Source organism: Chinchilla lanigera, unplaced genomic scaffold (assembly GCF_000276665.1).
Source record: "Chinchilla lanigera isolate Chin_1 unplaced genomic scaffold, ChiLan1.0 scaffold00029, whole genome shotgun sequence".
In the NCBI taxonomy this organism is placed as follows: Eukaryota; Metazoa; Chordata; class Mammalia; order Rodentia; family Chinchillidae; genus Chinchilla; species Chinchilla lanigera.
Window position 1 is genome coordinate 9,934,484 of NW_004955430.1, and position 22,928 is coordinate 9,957,411.

The following is a 22,928-nucleotide window of genomic DNA, read 5'->3' on the forward strand; positions in this document are numbered from 1 at the left end:
GTGCAACACTTATTTCACTATATAAATGCTTAAGCACAGCTACTTTTGAGAATAAAAGAGTCACTTAACTGCATCCATACATACTGAATAAGTTTGGACCTGAGAGAGGAAAGAGGACCACAAGTAATTCTTTAAAAAAGTATAAGAAAATGAAATAGAGGAGCTATAGGAGGACCCTAGGATAAAAATTAGTAACATAAGGGACACCAAGAAAAATAAATTTAACTTGAAGAAAAATATACAAGTTTAAATTAGAGATTAAAACACAAAGAGACATTACAGACTGTTGAAATGAAGAAAATGATGAAATGTTTTCATCCAATCAACCTGGATTTTACTTTTAATAATAATTAATAATTATTAATAATATTATTCATAAGAATAATACTGAAGACAAAGCAACAAAAATAATTTTAATGTGACTTCAAGAATGCACCTTTATTCTACCAATAAATGAAATTTTGTGATTAATAAGGCATCATGAAATAGTTTAAGCAATTCTTGTTAATAAAATTAAATCCTATACACTAATATAAAATTAAGCCTATTGTTGTCTTAAATATCCTTTGTTATGTATTTGCAATGTATGAGTTTCCAGTAATTGCATTACAGAACCGAAAACTTTCAAGTAGGTATCTAATTGGAAATGCCATAAATTAGCAAGTGGAAAGCATGTGTGAAGTGAACTCCAGAATGATTTTGAGATAATTTATTTTACTTAAACGTACCTTGCACATAAACTGCCCCTAAATTGCACATAAATTGCCCCTAAATGATTTTGAGATAATTTATTTTACTTAAACGTACCTTGCACATAAACTGCCCCTAAATAAACTGCCCCAAATTCTCCATGTAATATTTTATTTGTTTTCTTTTTTTTTGGTACTGGGAATTGAACTCAGGACCTTGCACTTGCCAGGCAGGTGCTTAGGCTGCTGAGCTATATCCCCAGCCCTCCATGTAATATTTTATAAAAAATTGCCAGTACTCTGTTACACTCAAATATTACTGATTTATCTCTGAACAGAAATTTAAAACTTGTACAGTACTCAGGACAATCTCTATTCTAGGACTGTCTCCTGCATACTTAGGTACCCTGGTCCACATCTGCTAAATGCCAAAAACTCTCCCACAATCATTTGGACAAGTGAAAACACTACAAAATTCCTCCATGGGACAACATCTTGTTTAAAAATCATTACTATCTAAGCCTGACAGTAAGAAAATGAATGCAGAATGTGGAAACAATAGAAACACTTTTTTGATTTGATTTCTTTTTTTTGGAGACAAGATTTCACTCTGCAGTTCACGATGGCCTTGAACTCATTCTGTAGCCCAGGCTGGCCTTGAACTCGCAGTGATCCTCCTACCTCAGCCCCCTGAGTGCTGGGATTACAGGCGTGTGCCACCATACCCAGCCAGAAACACTTTAAAGAAAGAAGGGAACATTTTATATCCGTTATAGTAGAAGCCATACTTAATAATTTTGTCTTCTTTTAAATGTCCTTTCTTCAGCCTATACTTTTTGGCTCTACATACTGAAAGAGACACAGTGTTTGATAACCATGCTAGAATGCATGGTGTATTCTCTTTTATTATTTTAATAGAAAGCTTTCCCATATATTTTATTATTTAGATAGCAAATTTAAACTCAAATATTCTAGTAGATTATATATTAATAAGCATATCATACTTAAATAATGTGTGACTATTTTTTGCTTCTGTTGTCATTGCTATATTATTTGGTTTTCACTACTTTGTGAGCTATATCAACATTAAAGTAATACTAATACTAATATTAATACTAATACTTATTAAGACTACATTTTAGACAGTATAGTATTTGGTATTACTAAGGACTCTTACACATTACTATTACTTAATGCCTTAATAAAAGCCTTGAGGTATAACAAGAGCCCCGTTTTTATTTTACAAATTTTATATTCAATAAAGTTCTATTTAATTAGTCCAAAATTCAAATATATATTCATGCCAAATATTTTAGACACATAAGAGGTGGCTAAAAAGATACTTGAAACACTCCCATGAGAATAACCTTGGTTACTCTCCTAAAACATGAATGCAAGGACCAGAAGTATTTCACATGCTATCCATAAAATGGATGAGGTCTGAAAGAAATTATGTGTTTAAGGTGACTTTTGGCTGTACTTTTACTTGTCCTAATGTAGCTACTCTCAGAGCCAATACACAAACTATATTATTATTCTTACAACATAGCAATATTTTGGGTAATGCTTCATACTGTGACAAACTTAAAGACAATATATAGATGGCTCTTTCCTTTATTAATTGGTATAATAGGCTCTTCTTATGAACAAAAGAGTTCTGACATCGTATAGTAATGAGTTAAGAATCACTGTATAAGAATATTTCTGATTTTTTTAACGCACAAATAATGCTACTGTTCAACATACCACATTTCTTTTGCTCTAAATACAAATGAATTAGAATTCAAAATTTTATAATAGTAGTAATAATGATGATGATGTAATTTGCTGTGATGGACAAATACTCATGAAGAAATTAAAAAGGAAACTACACAAAAGAGAAAACATTTAAGCTACTCTCTCTAGAGATTTGTATTTTCTTACACAGAATTTCACTAAGGAAATACAGTCAGTTGCATTCAAATTGTTTTGGTAAAACTAAAACTTTGTCAACACATGTGACTTGTGATACAACTTTAAAAAAATACCACTGGATCATTCATGAAATTATAAATTCTGAAAGTTGAACAAACAGGACTTTCTGTATAATGTCAAATATGCAACCAGTTATAATTACAAGGCAAAACAAGCAAAAGAAATTCCTATAATATTTGATATAAGGAGAAACTTTACTAGAACTTTCTACTACATTATGACCAACTTTACTTATCTTTCTGTTTGTAACAGTAATACCCTTTTACTTTCAACTTGAAAATAGGCTCCAAACCTACACAATACCAGTTATCTTTTATTAGAAGTTGTAGCCATAAATTGGGCTGGTTTTAGCCAACAAAAAGACATAAATATTGGCCATTAAGAGTTTACCGTTAAAGAAAACACTCTTAAAGACAGTATATGTGAATTAAGATTTCTGTTGAAAGGGCCACACATGGTGGCGCACACCTGTAATCCTAGCAGGAGGTTGAGGCAGGATGATCACTGAGTTCCAGGCCAGCCTGGGCTACAAAAGTGAGTTCAATGCCAGCCTGAACTGCATAGTGAGATCCTGTCTCTAAATAAATAAATGAATGAATGAATGTATACTTCTGTTCAATGAACATTATTCAGGACTATTGAGAATTACTCATCAGAAGTTAAGATATTATTATTAGGGTGACCACATATTCTATTTCTTCAAAAGGTCCCACTTTACAACCTACTGTCCTGACAAATTATAATATACCCTTTCACTTTTAGAAATATCTTGGATTACAAGATAACTCATAAGAGTCAAAAGATCTGATCTGACTGTTGGCCATCACCAGGCAAAGGCAACAGTTTTAATTCTGCATGTAATTTTGCTCAGTCATACAGGATCACAAGCATCAAATCAGAAAGGTCAAGAAACTCAAGTACTTGCCTGCTGTTTAAGAAAAATGACTAAGTCTAACACAAAGTAAATATACAGACCAAGTTAAAGTTATCAGAGATTAAAAACTACATTGCCTGGGGTGGGGGGTATTTTAAAACACTTCAGTTAAAAACTATGTTATACTATCTACACATGCAAAATTGTAACAGGCTTAGAACAATGGCCAAGTCAAATTAAGTGAGTTTTAACCCCACTGCCAAGACTTACAGTTACGACAAGGACCAAGTTATTTAACATCTCTATACCTCTATTTCCTCCACCTGAAAATGAAGATGACAGTATTGACCTCACTATGAAAATCAACAAATAATCCATACAAAAGATATGAGAATTGTGCCTGCATGTAAGAGCTCTGTGTTAGCGATGGTTATAATACCTACTATTAATATCTCTCTGAAAAACAAGACCTAAAAAGTTATTCTGATAGCAGAAGAAAATTTCACGTTATGTGCAAGTGTATGTTTACACACAAATGTGTATAATCCAAGGTAAGATTAGTTAGATGACATTGCTAGTACCATATAAGTATATGTTAATAGTGTGGCTTGAGTAGATTACCACGAGAGCTAACATACCTTATTCAACATTGGACAGACAGCCTGTTTTCTTCAAAAGAAAACCATACTGGCATATTGAAGCATATTTAAAAATAAAATCCCATATTAAGAGTATCTGTGCCTATTCATGTGCAGAACAGAAGAGTCACAGATATACATGATACATTTCTAAATCCATGTTTAGAAATCAAGAGAAATCATTTGTTTTAAGGCAATTCATAGGAATACACTAAAGCAATATTCAAAAGAAATATTCATATATTCAATATTTCAAAATAAGAAATTTGGATATATGCATAATTTACAATTCGATAGTGAAACCTGTCTACAGAGGCTATTTTCACTATATTTCAATAGTCTCAACTTGATACATACAAGGCATTTCTCCGAACTGTTAAAACTATAAAGCACATAGTAACTCCATGCAAGCAAACACAAAATAAAGACCATGTTGTGCACATGGCATTCTTTTACCCAGATGACTACTTTAACATATTTATTAAACTACTCAACAACAGAGCCCCAATAATTATACCATGTTATGATACCAGAAGAAAAAATGAAATGATATTGTTTGGTTAAACATAGAAATTTTATATGAAAGAATTATTAAAGAAACTATAGCTCACATCTATAAAGATGTTTGTGCAGTCTAGTTCATCAAAATAATACAAAAATTATGACATACAATAAATATCATTATGACTAATATAAAAATCTATATAAACATCATGCTGCTTTCCAAATCCCCAATTAATAGGAATTTAAACAACAACGATTTCATTCAAATTTGGATCTCAGAGATCCAAATCTAAGTTGGACTTCATTTCTATGAATCTTCCTAAAAATATTCCAGTAGTAAAACAGATTTGTCCCTGAACTACAACTAAGATTCCATTATTTATTCTAAAGCAAGAAATATAGACTTGTCCTCTAGATACATAAAAGACAGTGTAGGCTGAAGTTTACACGTTTCATCTCAGTTTACTGATGACAGATTCTATCACTACTCTGTACACGATTCTATAATGACCGTGCACACAACACACTGACATTTTATCACCTACCAGTAACCTTAACAGGTAAACTTAAAGCTAAACAAAGCATAACCGCAATTTTATGGCTACCATAAATTACCAACCAAAAAAAAAACAACCCATGGACATTTCAATGAATATACTTTTGCCTTATAGCTAATACTTTAATTTTCAAGAACCACAAAGAAAGGAAAAAAAAAAAGCTAAACTAGTCAGTAACAACGCAGCATCTAAAAGCAATAAACTCAAAATTAAGTTATAAATAATTTAAAGCATGTCATGAAGATGTATTAATAATTCATCAGATAAATAATTTACTAAATAATCAAATAAATAAATAATGAAATACATAAATAAATCAGCAAATAAATAATTCTGCAAAATAACCTAAACAATAAGCCACCCAAACAAATTGCAACCTATAAAACTACAATGATTTTTTTATTCTGATAGTTTTAAATAAGCAAATGTACATAAACTAGATCAATCCTTGTTTGAATTAGAAATATTTTTCAATGTTATGATAAAATCCTCATCTTAATTTATAAGGATGTACTTTCAATTTTTAAACAACTGCATAGGATTAGTTCCCATAAATTATTACCATGATTATATCTTCCTCTGTATTTTACATCTGATATCTTTAACGTATTTTCTCTCAAATAGCTGGACACTTGGAATGTTCTTCACTTACACTTTTTTTTACAAAGAGATACTTACAGTGTAGTAATGCTACAACCTTTCTGACAGTTTTTCTGTCTTGACCGAGTTATTGGAAATGTTCTGCAGGGCAAAAGAACAACAGATGACATTTAATTCATTAGTGGACAATGATTCACAATCTTACAAAATAACAATAGAAGTGGACAGCATCCATTGTAAACTTTGTCAAGGTTTTACAGTCTTTAGTGGACTAAGTTCAATCCAACAGTCAAGCTTGCTTTATTGGAGCTGACACACAAGCTACTATAACTGGAAGGATTTCAGATATGAAAATAAAAAGTTAGAAGGACAAAGTGATTGGCTGACAACTAATGCTATCTTCAGTTTGGGAAGCTAAAAGTCCTTAAATGGGATAACTTAAATGCTACTATTTCAACACAGTCACAATCTAGCCCACCATAAGGTATCAAAACACAAATGGCCCAAAAAACAAGTCAACATTCATCTTAAGTTTTTACCTACTCAAAGTATAATATTCTGGAGATCTGTAAGTATATCTCAAACAACAACAGCTTTTCCCATGGATAGATAAACTTTGTGATAGGTTTTGACATATTTAAGGCAATAAATTCAAAGGATAAAGTACAACCTTTGAAGAAAACCAACATAAATCAAAGTACTATACTTTATAAATTTATCTTAACAATTCTTACAACAACCTTTCAAGTTAGATAATGTTTTCCCTATTTTACAGTCAAGGCAATTTAGGTTCAGGACAACTATACAGACCACAGTGCCCAAGAAGCAGGGAAGATTCAATCCCTTGTCTGTATAACTTCTATGTGAAGATTCATTAAACTATAAATTTGGGCTCAATCTAAAGCACGGAGAATTCTAACATATAGTATTTCACTTAGAGCAATGGTGTTCCACTAGGGGTGATTTAGTTCCCCAAGAGATATTCAGCAATGTCTGAGGATAATTCTGGGTGTTGTAACTGGAGAATGTTTTGACATTTGTAAGAAAAGGTCAAGGACATTCTTGTACCTTCTACAATGCACAAGACAACCCACCCTTCAACAAAGAATTACCAGGTCCAAAATGTTAATAGTGTTTAAGGTAGGAAACCCTATAGTAGAGCAGAAAGTCTTGTAGCAGTATATGGTTTTCCCAAAGAATATATATGTTGTTCAGGATGTGGGGTCTTTTTCCTCCATGTGTAACATTATATACAGTGAGATATGTATCTTAGCTAAAATATAATGTGCATACTTGAGACAGCAGATATATGGAAACCCCAAAGTTTCTGCTCAAGTTTTCTATTAACCTGAAACTACCCCAAAATAAGTCTCAATTTTTAAAATGTATATTCTTCCCTTATTTAACACTAAAATAATAATTAAATTTCTTAGAAGCAATACTAAGATTCAGTAAGTCTATAATTATAAAGATGTTTTTAAAATTTTCATATATTATAATTTTTTCAACAAAGTACATATGAGAGCATTAAAAGTTAAATTAATGATGCCTGCAATCCCAGAACTTTGGAAGCTGAGGCAGGAGGATCATTGTAAATTTAAGGCCAGCTTTTGCTACACAGTGAGTTCAAGGACAGGCTGAACTACATACTAAGCACTTGTCTCAATCTCTCAATCTATCAATCAATCAATGTATGTTAAACTAATGAATTCATCAAAATGACTAGCTAAGACATTTCATAATACTAGAAACTCACTGGGTTTGGTGGCTCATGCCTTTAATCCCAGCACTCTGAGAACCTGAGGTAGGAGGACTGCAAATTCAAATCCAGCATAGACCATTTTAGCGATTTGGCAAGGCCTTCTCTTAAAAATCAAAAAATTTTAGAGTGGAGCAGGTGGTGGGGCTGCATATGTAGCCCAGCATGAAGGCCCCTGGGTTCAATCCCCAGTACTATCAAAGGAAAAAACATTTTTTTTCATACAGCTGCATTATTCTGATGCCATACAATGTATAATCTTCAATGTTCTGTATTTTGCCTAAAAGCTCAGTGTTTTCTGAAATATTTGCTGTAATTATTAAAAGCATTTAACAAAATTAGCAACTTAATCATCAGTTCCCCAGAATTACATATTTTCCATATAATTTAAAATATCATCCTTTTCAATGATTATTCTCTTTAGTCTCAATATGGATTTGTTTTCAACGTGATCTAGCTTTTACCATGACACAATACACATTTTCTTATATCAGACCTCTTACATTATTTCCCCATAAACAAGGGAAAAGGGAGGAGATATATTTATTTCTCCCATATTAATTTCCAGTAGATAGTTAAAAGTTCATACAGCACCTCCAAGTATTGACAACTCAAGTCCCTCCCACCATTTTGCTCTACCATACACTATTTACATTGAAAGTCACCTCATATTCCACAAAAGTTGTAGGAATTCCAATGAATATTCCCACACTGCAGCTGGAAAAACAAGAGAAAGGGGGATAAATGGCCACACTGCTCCCCTTCTAATGCTAATCCTAAATTTCAGCTAGCATTTCATAAACTGTAACTTAGCCCTTTGGCTATACCTAACCACTTGGAAGGCTAGAAAATATACAGAAACAGAAAAACAATCCAATACTGCCAATATGCCCACCTATAAAATAACGTGTTTTTTTTTTTTTTTTTAACTAAGGAAGGAAGAGTAAGCTTTGTGAGGTAAATTAGAAGAGATGGACTACAGTGCAATGCGACTTACATTCTTCAAAGAAAATGAGACACATACACAGATTAAGAAGTTCATGTAAACTATGTTTATATTAATAAAAATGAAGGAGACCCAACATTTTTAACAAGTAGGAGTTAAATAAATTTAAGAATAATCTCAATAGAATGCTATGTAGTCACTATCAGGTTTAAAAATATTACTGAAAATTGTACAGACATGGAAAAAGTATGGAAGTCCTTCAAAAAATTAAAAATAGAGCTATTATATGATCCAGCAATTCAATACTGGGTGTATATCCAAAAGAAATCAGTATGTCAAAAAGATATCTGCACTCCAATGTTCATTGCAGCACTGTTCACAAAAGACAAGAAATGGAAACAACCACAGTGCCCATTAACTAAAGAGTGATAAGAAAAGGTTGTACATACACACAGTGAAATACTACATGTCCATAAAAAAAGAATGAACCAAGGCTTCCAGAGTACAAGGCCCCTTCCCAAGATAGCAGCAGGGGAACGGAGCCAGGGGTCCCAGGTTCCCAGACAGCTCATAGAGGCTCCCCAGTTGTTTTTTTTTATTACTATTATTACTTGTTATTGTCTTTGATTGTTTGATCAAGCTTACATTCTTACATCTGGTGGACTGAGCAACTTCACTGAAGATAACAGTATGAAATGTAGCAATTGTTAATTCCTATCATTTTGTTTTGAGGTGATTGCTTCATTGCTGTTGTTTTGTTAGGTGTTTTTTTAATAAAAAAAAAAAAAGAATGAAATCCCTCATTTGCAGCATAGATGGAACTGAGGTTAAGTAAAATAAGCTATGCACAGAAAGAAGTACCAGGTAATCTCCCTCAGATATGGAATCTAAAAAAGTTGACTTCATGGAAGTTGAGAATAGCATGGTGGTTATGGGAGAATACAGAGAACAGAGGAGAGAGGATGGGGAAATCTTGATACCTAGCTACTATCAGGTAGAAACAAGAAACTCTGGTGCACTACTGCACAGTAGGGTGACTACAGATAACAATATACTGTACATTTAAATAAGCTAGAAGGAATTTGAAAGTTTTATCATAAAAAATAAGTATCTGAGTAGATATGTTTAACCTGATTTAAACATTACACAATGTATACATGCACTCAAATAACCTTACACTGTTAATATGTACAAGTGTTGTGCTTTTATTATCACTTAAAAAGGGGCTTGGGCTGGGGGTGTGGCTCAGTGGTAGAATTCTTGCTTTGTATGCACAAAGCCCTAGGTTCAACCCCAGCACCACAAAAAAAAGGTGTTGGTGGCTAGTAATTTCCAGCTCAGTATAAACATCTGCCTATAATGTGCAAGGTCCTGGATTAAATAAGCCCTAGCACTACAAAAACTAATTGATGTAATTTTTTAAAAAGTATGTGTGATGATTTAAAAAGTTTGGACAAAGGAATGAAATATTATACAAAAATGTTTCAAATTATGAGAAAGAAAAGTGTCCCTCTGAATTAAAAGAATATAGACATTATATCAGAAGGATGTTCCTTAGATCAATTATTCTTAAAATCTGTGTAATGACCTGGACAAACAAATGGAATGGAGAAAATTTTTTTCCTCTGTCTTTTTAATAAACTCTTCAGAACATTCCAGTGTGAATCAAATTTTGAGAAGCACTCAACTGGAGGAAAACTGTTGTACAATTAAAACAAATATCTAACATTTAACATAGATATGAAGAAATGCTCATAATATTAAATGAAAAATATAGGACATCCATTATATGTAAATATTTACAAATACACCGTACTCCATGGTGTGTGTGTATATATAGATATACATAAACATACATATTATCTGTCTTTCTCTAGATATAGATATATGATGGTCTATGTTTACATATGTATAGATATGATAGTCTTTTTATATATACATACTTATTATCTATACATAACCATAGACCTTCATATATTTAAACATGGGAAAAGATTGAGATTAAACAAAATTTAAGAGAATGAAATTAATTAAAATGATAATAGTTTAGCTGTGCTTTTGGGGAAGTATCACTTTTTTCCTCCACATATTTCATTACTTTTTAATTTTGCTACATGAACCATACTATTCTAATGATTACTATTCACCAACATCAGGAAGCAATCTGGTACCCTATACAAATGGATAAAGTCAGGCTCCAATTTACTTTGTTACTTGAAATTTGCTTCTTAAAAAGAAGTGTGAAGAATCTCTAACAGGGATTCTTTTCTAGTGCAGCAAAACATACATTTTTCTATACTTCGTTATAACAACTCAAACTCTCCGTGCTCAACTTGTATTAAACTTACTAGAATTCACATATCACGTCTGTCAGCTCTGTACAAGTCATTCCTAACCAGATGCTATATCCATCACTCAAACAGTTTACTGGGACATACTGATTACTTTGCTCATCTGACTGTAGAACTTAACATTTGTCCTTCATTTCTACAAATCCTTCTACTTTCTATATTTATCAGATATTAAGAAAAATTTTGTCCTGCTATACATTTTTCTGGTTACTTGTACAGTGGGCACATGTAACAGAAATTGTATCTTGCATTTTTATGATTACCTTGCAATATCTTGAATTTTCTGGAGTTATTACTGGGTATACACAAAATTATACTGGGGGATTTATTCTGTTACGTTAAAGCCTCAAAATTAATACCATTAATAGAGACTAATAATTTACAATACTTCAAAATTCTCTACATTTTCTAATGTTATGCAATTTCCTAAACTAATATTATACCATAAAAGTTTAAACACACACACACACACACACACACACACACACACACACACACTCCATACAAAATCCAGAAGGTAACATGTCTTAGTGGGCAGGGATATTCAAAGAAGGAGCCTTGGCTGAAACCAAAATCACATACAGCTAGGACAGTAGTTGTCACCCAAGGGAAATATTACCCCTAAGGAACTTGTGGCAATGTCTGGAGACAGTACTTTCACTTGTCACAAATGGGAATTATCAGCCAAGTGTGATGGCACATATCTGTAATCCCAACACCGAGGGGCTCGAGGCAAGAGAATCCATGTGAGTACAAGGACAAGCTGGGCTACATACTCAGTTGGAGTCCAGCCTAAACAGCACAGCAAGACAGCCTCAAAAAACCAAAAGAAAAAATCTCTCCCAACAAACCAAAGAAAACAAAAATGGGAGGTATTATTTGCATCTAGTGCAACGACCACAAACCTTTTAAAGCTTTCAGTGATAACAGCCTGCTGAGGCACAAGTGCCATAGGTTCCTGTGGTGGATTAACTAATGATCAACTTGTAACACCCATCTCAACTGAATTAAGAGTGATGCTGGGTGTGATGGCCTGAGGATGGTTGCCAACAGCATAAAAAAGGCAGAACTGGAGTAGAAGATGGCATGCTGTTGATTCTCCTAGAGAAGCTTGTCACACTGGTTTTCCTGACATGAACTCAGCTGTTCTCATCATAGGAAGAGCTCGGGTCATCACTGTCACTGAAGATAGCTACGGTTCTTTTCAGGGGAGCTCTGGTCTTTACTTCCTGGCTCCAGCGCAGATCCCTCAGCCTGCTGGCACAGATCCTTCATCCTGCTGGTCCACACTTTCTAGCTTCCACCACTGACCTTTGGGCCTTCCCTGTGCAGATGCTTGATACAGACTTGCATGAGACATTGTCACAGGCTCTAGACCTCTGGTTGGATTCATGGACGACATTGCCACGGGCTGTAGGTCTTTAGCTGGACTCATTCAGGACACTGCCAAGAAATCCAGACCCTCAGCTGGATTTTTTGGGTCTCTAGTGTGTGGACAGATCTCCCACACTCTTTTGCATTTGATTCTTTGAGTGATTATAAAATAATCCTATAAATTATATGTCCTGTATTCAATCTTTTCTCTTATAAACTCTGACTACAACAGTTTGCCACCACTGATCTACTAGGTAGGGGCCAGGGATGATGCTGAATAACCCAGTATGCACCAGACATACCTCCCCAAATGAATTCTTCAGTCTAGGTGTCAAAGGTACTAGAATGACCAGTAAGAGTTAAACAGAAAAGACAGCATTTAGAGAGAATGGAAAAGGAGTAAAATGACTCACGGCTATTATGTATTTCTAATAAACCATAATATGGCTAGAAAAAGAAGAGTGGGAAACAAGATTACAGTAACATAAGTGGAAGTAAATTGTGATGGACAGTAACACAAGTCTGAAAATCCAACAGGATATGGAAAAATAACTAAAAATAACAAAAGTATTAAAGAGCAAGTGCATAAAAGCCATACTAGGCCAAACTGAAGACAGAAGAGAATACCAGCTTCCAGCTGCATAAAAAACTAGGTATCTCCATACCATCATATACAATTTTAAAAGTTAGGAAGAAAAGTTGTTTTAATTCATTGTTTAGCTAGCAAAAAAGTACAAGATTCATATAAGCTATCAGCAAATGAAAGCAGGAACTTTAGGCAAGAATAAGTAAACTAAAAAGCCAGGCCTTATCCTGAATGTATATTCCTAACACTGGTGAAACTGGTCTTCTACTTTGATGAATTCACAAGGTTCAGAAAATAAGACTGCAAGCAGACGAACAAACTTCCCCAAAGTTCTCAGACTAAATTTACACTGTGTGCCTGAGCCAATAAGCCTTGTATGAACATGTAACTGAACGTGCTCTTAAGCTGTTAGGCAGGCAACTAGACAAAGCATAGGCAATTTGTCTGTAAAAGAAAGCAACTACAACCCAGGTCAGAAAGTAACTTCAACCCAGGCTTCAAAGAATTTAGCACTTTTCCAAAAAGTACTACTCCAGTCCAAATTATAAATAATCACAGCACACAGAAGAATACCATGTACAATAAGAACCAATACACAGGATGTAAGACAGAATCATATATAATTTCAAGAAAAAAGTGTGATTTTAATTCAATGTAAAAGCTAATAAAGTTGATATAAATCAGTTTTCACATAGAAAAAGAATAAACACAAAGATTTTTTAAAATCCTATCCAGTGCTGAGGCTGTAGCTCAGTGGTATAGTTCCTGATTAGCCTGTGCAAGTGTTGGGTATCTGAAATGCAGTTCAAACAAAGAAAAATGGCAAACCCACTTACCAGATATAAAGAATAGAATGAGCAATTTCTAACAAAATATATCAGTAACTTGATAAAACATCACTCTTTACACTGTCAGTACACTGGAGAAACTTTTGTAAAATCCAAATGAATTTTTCAAAAATCATATGTTTAATAAATCTGGATTTTTGTGAGTATTTTTTTGTGGGTACCAGGGATCAAACTCAGGACCTCGCGCTTGCCAGGCAAGCACTGTGATGCTGAACTATATCCCCAGCCCTAAAAATCATACGTTTAGATGACATGGTAATGTCAAGTTGCTATAAAAGTTTCTCAATGTAGCCAGGTATGGTAGTGTGTGCTTATAATTCCAGCATCGTAAGAGATTGAGGGAGGAGGATCATAAATTGGAACCCAGCAGTGGCAAAGTGACAATTCAGTAGGAAAAAATAAAGTTTCTAAATGTTTACTCTGAAATCCTGTCCTTAATTCATCATAGACCAGTGAAGTCAGTTTGTAGACCAGCACTGAAGACCACATTTTTAGTAGTACTGCTCTAAAACACAAATAGATCAATACGATAAAAGAATGTAGGAGAAAAATAAGAATAATGTATACAATATTCAAATAGAAATGGTTTAAATTTTTCCATACTAATTGAAGACACAGAGGGAAAGTCTAAAAGCAAGAAACAGATAGTAAAAATTCAGGAAAATATATAACTCATCCATTTAGAGGGTACATTCACCACAATTGCCACAACACAATCCCAGACTAGCATTATCTATTATATTATAAACTAAGAACAGGGGCTGGATGTACTCTAGATAAACAAAACACTGACAAGTGGGTTAAGTGAAGAAAGTAATTAGAGACTAAATTTCTAGAGCTAAGATCTCACAACAGAAATATCCTGTCTCTACTGCCAAAATTGTGCTTAGCTTATTAAATTAGGATTATCTTTTAATGTGTAACTTATGAAATATAAAAATTAAAACCTGATATTAGCAGGAGCTAAATATATTTTCAACTATATTGAAATGAATAGGATTGCAATTCCCATTAACTACTCTAGTCAATATAAGGTGAACTACACAATACTGAGGGATATTTTGCCTGTCAGATTTTCCAAGCACAACATATTCCTTTACTTTTAAATGCAGTTCATTTAAAGACCCTACTCAGATTTCTAGCAGAAGTCAAATGTAAATTCTTAGTAAAACAGAAATGATGGCCTACCTAAAAATCATAGCTTAATACCTGTATAAATGTTGCATTGTTCTTCAGATATTTGACACATATCTAATTGAAGCATCACAATAACCCCATGGGACTTTGGCTTTATAGAAGATATAATAATGGCTAAAAGCTTTGACTGTGAAAGAACATGGTGAACAGCATCAAAAAATGTATGTAAGTTGAATATAACAACATAAAGAGAAAAAGATACCCAAAATCTCATCAACAGCTGCTTCTTATCACCATTCCCCCATAATATGATATTGGAAGGATAATAATTAGGGATGCACAGAAAATAAACTAACTGAAAGGATACATTAACCTATTTCATTCAGTGCCATCAAATTCAAACAATTTAGCCATAAATGTTTTAATCCAATCACTTATAGAAGTTAGTAAGATTCATACAGCATCATCTCCAAGGACATGGAAAAATAATACAAAAAAACTGGCCAAGTGATTAAAACTTCCATCAGGTACAAGTAAAGGTTGAATGAGGCAAAAACTGTCACCCATGGTTAACTATGAAGAAGGGCAAGATCCTTATATAAAAAAATTCTCCAAAATGTACTACAGGTGCACTAAGGTAAAGGTAATAGATGAACAGATACAAGACACCAAGCATTTTAACTTTCTGGTTTAGAATGAAAATGGGGAGGGGGAGAGGAGAAGGGGAAGGAGAGCAAGGCAGGAAGGGAAAGACAAGGGGGAGAGGGAAGACAAGAAGGTGGGGAAGAAGACAACCTGGGTGTGGTGGTGCACTCCTATAATGCCAGCACTCAGGAGGCTGAGGCAGGAGGATAGCTGTGAGTTGGAGACCAGCCTAGACTTCAAAATAAGTTCTAAGCCAGCCTGAACTGCACAGTGAAGCCCTGTCTCAAAAAGACCAAAAACAAAGGAATAAATGTTGAAACATAGTGTTTTTCTTAAGATAAACTAAAAATAAGGTTTTTTTCTTAAGATACATTAAAAATGTATTTTTAAGTAGTAAATGCAATCCACAACATCTTTCTTTTTCATCCATAAAATCAAGCCACAAAATAAAAATTCTTTATCAGATCATTTTTACTGGCTTAAAACTTCAGGGGTAGCCAGGCCTGGTGACATATACCTGTAATCCCAATGCTCTGGGAGGCTGAGGCAGAAGGATTACAAATTCCTGGTCTGGGCAACATAGTGACTTGTCTCAAAATTAAAGACACTACAAGACACTGTTTCAAAATTAAAAATACAAAATAAAGAGCTGTGGATGTAGCTCAGCGTGAAGGTCATGGGTTCAGTAATCCCTGGTACCATAAAAATAAACACACACATTTCAGGGGTAACAAAAAGAGGAGGTAGTAGTTTACCTCTACGTCTGTCAAGAAGATGTGAGCTAGAAATAGGAGAGGGGCCCTCAGGAGGACAAGTGATGGTGAAGTTGTTCACCATACCCTTTTACCCCCTACAGGTCTTTTTCTACATCCTCCCTGCTAACATGGTGTCTTAGTTACTTTTCTCTCATTGCTGAGACAAAATACCTAACATCCAGAATTAAGAGGAAAGGTTTATTTAGCTTAGTTTGTGGAAGTTTCGGTCCATAATCAGCTGGGTGGAAGGCAGAGTGGCACAGGGCTGAGGGCAACAGTTCATGGCAGGAAGACAGCAAAAGCAACAAGAGCAAAAACGGAGGAGCAGCAGGAAGCAACCTGTTTCTCTCCCTTACACTGTATGCAAACTACCCACCCCAAGGGGGGGGGGGTGCAGCGCTCACACCTATAATCCTAGCATTGGACCATGAATCAATCATAAACTCTAGAAGCCCACCCCATGACTGCATGAGGATTTGTGGGGACATCCAGACACAAACACTAACAGAAGGAATGGAATGTGCCCTCCCCATATCCTCCTATTTTTATAGCAAGCAGCAGGGGAGCTATAAAAGCATAAGGGCACCATGAAGTCTCCAACAATGAGAACTGCTGCTCCATTTACCATATTATGCTAAGAGCAGTGATGCATCTATGGTATGCGATTTTTTTTTAAAGACAAAAGATATTAATGTACAAGTTTTTTTTTAAAAAAACTAACACTTCAGTATTCAAGTTTAATTGCAGTGTTGACACTTTGCAATAAGTAAGTGGGTTCTGGCTTACAGTTTGGGCACTCATCTCTAAAAGGTTCACCATCGCTGTCTAGGAAGAAGCCTCTTAAGACATGAGGAGGTTTTCTTTAAATGGCATACTCATGACTCAGTGGAAAATTATCAATGGCTAGCTCACACCAATGGTGACATAAAAGTTAGGACCCTTCCTTTGTTAATAAGCCCACCTGATCTTCACCATTAGAGCGGTGTCCTCTTCAGTTCCTCTTCTCGAACTGATGTCCCTTCCCCACTCTTTTCTCAGTGAGCTCCCCTAGAAATGTGCACTATTGCCTATGTTTTCATTTCTATTATAAGTGAAGCAGGTGCCCATGTTCACCTTGTATCAAACTTACTACCGGTAGACTCTAATAGCTAAAATCAATGATATCTGGACTAAGATCAAGGAACCAAGCTTTCTTGCCAAAATACACCAACAGACACTGAATTTAGAGACAAGGGTCTAGGAACACAACCCAGAATTACTAGAACAATAAAAAGCTTTCTTCCACAATGAGTATTTTGTAAAATAATCTTGTTAACTCCTTTCCCACTCCAGAATAACTAAAATTACTACCTGAAAAAAATGCACCGTATTTACATTACTTCTTTACAAATCCAACTCTAGAAATAACTGACCTCATCCCAACACTTTATGCCTTTGTTGAAGGGTACTAGAACTTTCTATGGTTAAACAGCTATTGTTTCCCATAAATACTGAATCCACCAAAGACTAAGACTACTTTGAATTTATACTTTCATACATATTACACATACATATACACACTAGTGAAGTGTTCTTTTAAAAATACTTAAGTAACATTTATTTTTGGGCTGGGCATGCTAGCTAGCGCATGCCTGTAATCCCAGCACTAAGGAGGCTGAGGCAGGAGGATCTCTATGAGTTCAAGACCAGTTCAAAGCCAGCCTGACCTACTTCAAAAAAAATTTTTGAATGGTTAACCTTTAAAACAGAATATATATTATATTATATTACATTCTATTGTGTTATATTATATTATATTATAGAAGAATCCTTGGTAACCATATTATGGGTAACTTTTTCAGCAATTAAGGACTATCTCTAGCATTAAATTACAAATATTAGCAAGAAAATCAAGTGGAAATAGTTCATGCCTTGTTCTCACCTAATTATAAAAATTATCTTAAAAGGTTATATGACTTATTTCAAATTTCATATAAAGTCATAACTATTCATAATTAATCTTAAATTATATTAAATTAAATATACTGAATTTAAATTATCTTTATGAATTTTTATAATTAAGCAGTCTTTTAATTTATATGAAATCCTTTAACAAAAAGTTAGATCTAATCTAAAATTTTAAGACCTTTTTTAAATAAACTCATTAATTTCAATTAGATTGACATTTACATGTAAAAAGATATAGGTTATTACTTCTACATTTACATTCTAACAAGGGTAAATAAAAATCATTAAAGGTTATTTTAAATTTTTAAATTTATATTAGTGGGTTTCCTAAACTTTGGGATTTTTGGTAAATCCTTTTTGTTTAAAAATTATAAACTGCCATGTAATTATAAATGCAATTTTAATGTGTTACTTAATTTGAGATAATTTAAATTCAAAGACATAATGAAGTTATTATAACTTTTAATTACATTGTATTTGAGATACTTCTACTACTTTAAGAAAAGAATTACAGGTCACCTATTATCTGTGCTTCATTTTATTGTCAAGAAATTTTACCTTATGCAAAAACTAAGCCTGTGTTCTGGGGAAAAAGCACACTGGCTTTGACGTTACATTCATTTTACTCTCTTCAATAACATTTACAAAAAATTTCACAATCAAGTATAAGCTATTCCATAAAAGTTAAAAAGAATTGTAAGTACATTTTATGAGTACATCTCAGAGCCACTTAGATACCTAAATTTAATTTCCCAGACAGTTACTGAAAAGATTATTTAAACTACTGTAATCAAGTATCTTTACAACAAAAATCAATGCCACAAAATATCCAAATAGGAAAAATATTTCATGTTTCTGCTGAAGACCTAATTATTTCTCCATATTCTAATACAGAAAAATCAGAGAAGACAAGAGTTCTTTATAATCAATTTCACCTGTGCATGAAGCACAACTCTCTCAAAATACAAACATAAATAATTACAATTACAAACACAAACTAAACAATAAGTAACAGTATTTATAGTTTTTTCACAGAAAGTCAAGTTAAAATCTTAGGAAGAAACAAAAAGAAATACAAAATATTCAAAATGTGTTCTAAGTACTCTGGAGAACCCATGGATGACCTTTATCAAGACAAGGAATTTTGATACTATAAAACAATATTGTTGCAAGTATCCACATTTCTACCAACCAGAATTTATAATATATAACATTCAAATTCGAACTGACATAAATGTGAAAAACATTTGCCTCATATTTTGCTTCATATTATGTGCATTTATAAAACAATGAACAGATAAAACGAACCCCACTGTTCACCACCTCTTATCATAAACCTGGTGTTGTCTAGTTCATAACCCGGCTTCTTATTTGGATATTTAAGTAATGGAGAGCTATACTTTATGTATTTTTCGAAAATAAATGGCATAAATCGTATCTCATTGTAAGTGACATAAATCACATAAATGGTATCTCACTGTGTCTGCTTCTTTTATTTTTCATTTTTTGGGGTGCCTGTTCTGTTTGTTTGTGGGGGTTGAGGGTTGACTCCAAAACCTTTCCACTGAGCTACATTCCCAGACCCTTTTATTTGTTTTAATTTAGAGATGGTGTTTTGCTATGTTACCCAGGGTAGGCTTGAACTTGAGATACTCCTGCCTCAGGCTCCTGAGTAGCTAGGATTATGGGTGTCTTGACTCTTCTAATTCAACATGATTTATAATATCTGCTACTATATCAACTAATGTACTTCCTCTAACTATTGTAATATATTAAAGCATATATATTTATATTTTATTTATAAATAAAAATATATTTACATTTTATTAATATATACATTTTATTTATTCATTCCCCTACTGATGAACATTTAGGTTATTTCTAGTTTTTCACTATTACATTCTTTATCAACTATTCTGAATCAGGTCTCTTTGTTCATAAGAAAGAGCTTCTCCTAAGGCAGGGTCTCAACTTTGGATTTACTGACATTAGGCTAGATGTTTACTTCATTTTGAGGGTATGTCCTATAAATCTTGGATGGTGAGCCACATCCCTGGCCTCTACCCACCTTATGACAGTAATACTCCCCAAGCATGACAACCATAAATGCCCCCAGACGTTGCCAGTGACACCTAGTGGTAAAATTATCCTCTGCTGAGAACTGCTACAAAAGTAAAAATTAAAACCAGCTGTGTCAGCATGTGACCGTGATTCCCCACTGAGAGAGGCTTGAGGCAAGAGGATCACAAATTCCAATCCTACCTGGGCAACTTATCAAGCCCCTGTTTCAAAATTTAAAATAAATAAATAAGGGGATCAGAGGGATCAGAGGGATGGGAGAGCTAGAAGGGTATAGCTCAGTGTACAGTACCCCTGCTTTCAATCCCCACTACTGTGCAAAAAAAATAGAAAAAAGTAAAATTGAGGGGTTATATGCATATTTTGCATTTTATTGGATACTGCCCAACTGTTCTCCAAATAGCTCTATCAATTTACACTTCCATCAGCATATACCTCTGGTTTCCAAACATCCTTGCCAAAACCTCATAATGTCTGATGATTTAAATTTTTCCAATAAAATAAATCATTAATTTTCCAAAGGGAGAATGCCACTGCAACTATTCAAGAATAAGTGGTACTTATGTGCCACTTCTAAGAAATAATACTCTAAACTTCAATAGAAGAAATCACCTACATTATATTCCCTTTACTCTTTTCTGCTAGGTCTTTTTCTTGGCATACACACTATTAATATTAGTATAATAAATTACCTCTAACTTTTTAAACTGCTTTCCTCTGGAAGCTTTGCAATTATGATACTTGATCCATATTTCCTAATAAATCTTTCAAGACTAAGTAAATCCACTTGAAATATTTTGATGTCAATCACATATCATAAAAAAAAATACACTTTTTATTCCTGGTCTGTAAATATAAAAGTAGATTAGATACAGAAAACTGGACATTCGCAATAAGAATAATCCTAAATCCCCAGCCAAAGAATCTATTAAATAAGCAAACTGACTCTAAAACTGAACTCAGACTAAATGAAAATGGTGGACTAAACACATATATTGTTTTCCCCATACCACAACAAATCCACAAAAATTACACCTGAAATCTGTATTTTCTGATTTGTAGTCCTCTGTAAAACTCAACTGTAATTCCTGTTCATTAGTTCTGTAAAATGGCTGTGTTGTTCAAAGAACACAAATTATCACTCTGTATAAACAACCCTGTATGGGTCTGTCAACGGTACACATACAACCTTGTCTAAGGCTATACAGCACACTGAAATGGTTAATGAATCAGACTATAAAATCAAGGCAGGCCAAAAACTAAGAGAAATACCAGAAACAATTAAGATCATCCTAGAGTTAAAAAAAAAAAAAAAAAATACAAATTGCTGCCAAATAAAAGTTGCTCTAAGAGAGGTTCAAATATGAAAATGTGTGTGAAGGTTCAGGAAATCCGAGTACTACCAATGACATAAACACATATTAAGAACATCTAGGCATGCTAATCCGCACCACCTCTCACTTGCACTGCTACCCCTGGGCCAGGCAGGCAGCTGAACAGGCATCTGTTCCCTCAAGAAAGAAAAAATAACTATTGGCTCTTAGTTAAAGTCAAATAATAGAAACCTGGTACCAAACCTAAAAAATATATACCTCAACATTTTATAATAAAAAAAATCACTAAAGGTTCTGAGGAACTAGATATATGACCCACACCTATAGTTCCAGCATTTGGGAAGGCTGAGGCAGGAGAGAATTAAGTTTAACAGAAATCTCACAGTCAAGTTTCTCCTGGGCAATTTAGAGAAGAGAGACTAGAGATAAGAGACCTGAGCTGGAGGGGAAGGGATTGGAAGAAAGAGCACCACCGACAGCCACAGTGCAAGAGCTCGAAGGGAAACCATTTTAAAAGGCTGTAGCTCAGTGAAAAGGCCCTAGATTCAAACCCCAGTCCTAGGGGGTAAAAAAAAGGTTTCTGAGGAAATATTTAGAATGATCAATCAGTATTTTAGAAAGATTAACAGAGCATTAGTAAAAATAAACTACAGAGAAAGAAGAATATACACAGGAAGATCAACTGGTCTGGACTTAATAAAAGCACAGAGGCTTCTGAAATCCAGATGGAAACTTACAAACACAAAGAAAAATCAGTCAAGATATAATGTAAAAGGAAAAGGTAAAGATTGCCTTCATTCATTTACACCTTCAAAACTAGTCCTCAAAATTATTATTATATCCTTAAAACTTAGTGCTATTAAATTAATCTGAGGGTAAAGAGTAACATTAAGGTTTTGGAACTGAGAAGGCAGTATGAGATAGAAGTCTGAGGAGAATACTGAATTTGAAGACTACTACATATTCCTAGTTTTAGAAATGTTGTCTGTCCTTTGAATTCCATTTTTATGTTAAATAAGTATTTTATAACAAATATATTTATAAAAATTTAACTTTATGAAATACTTGATTAACTCAAAAGAACAGATGTAGTATATAGACATATGTTACAAAGACAACAATAATATGAACACATTAACCCGTTCCTGCCAGCTTGCCTTCACCAGACACACATGCATGACTATCCCACTGGGCAATCTGTACCACCAGTGGCACTGCATAACGGTCCCACTGAGTAGTATAGGACAGTCCTATTGGATGGTACAAGCTGCCTGATGGGACAGTCATACATTTATGGTTCCATCATAAACATCTGTGAAGCAGTATCTTCA

At 33.9% G+C, this 22,928-nt stretch overlaps 1 protein-coding gene across 2 annotated transcripts in view; it reads right to left on the bottom strand.

The window, feature by feature from the left end:
• The window catches only part of Tbc1d5 (TBC1 domain family, member 5), a 554,846-nt gene that overhangs the window by 522,619 nt on the left and 9,299 nt on the right, over positions 1–22,928 (bottom strand). For both annotated transcript variants that reach the window (XM_005387456.2, XM_013515658.1), the window contains exon 2: positions 5,915–5,977. The gene's annotated coding sequence lies outside the window, so the exon portion shown is untranslated. The remainder of the gene's footprint in view (positions 1–5,914; positions 5,978–22,928) is intronic.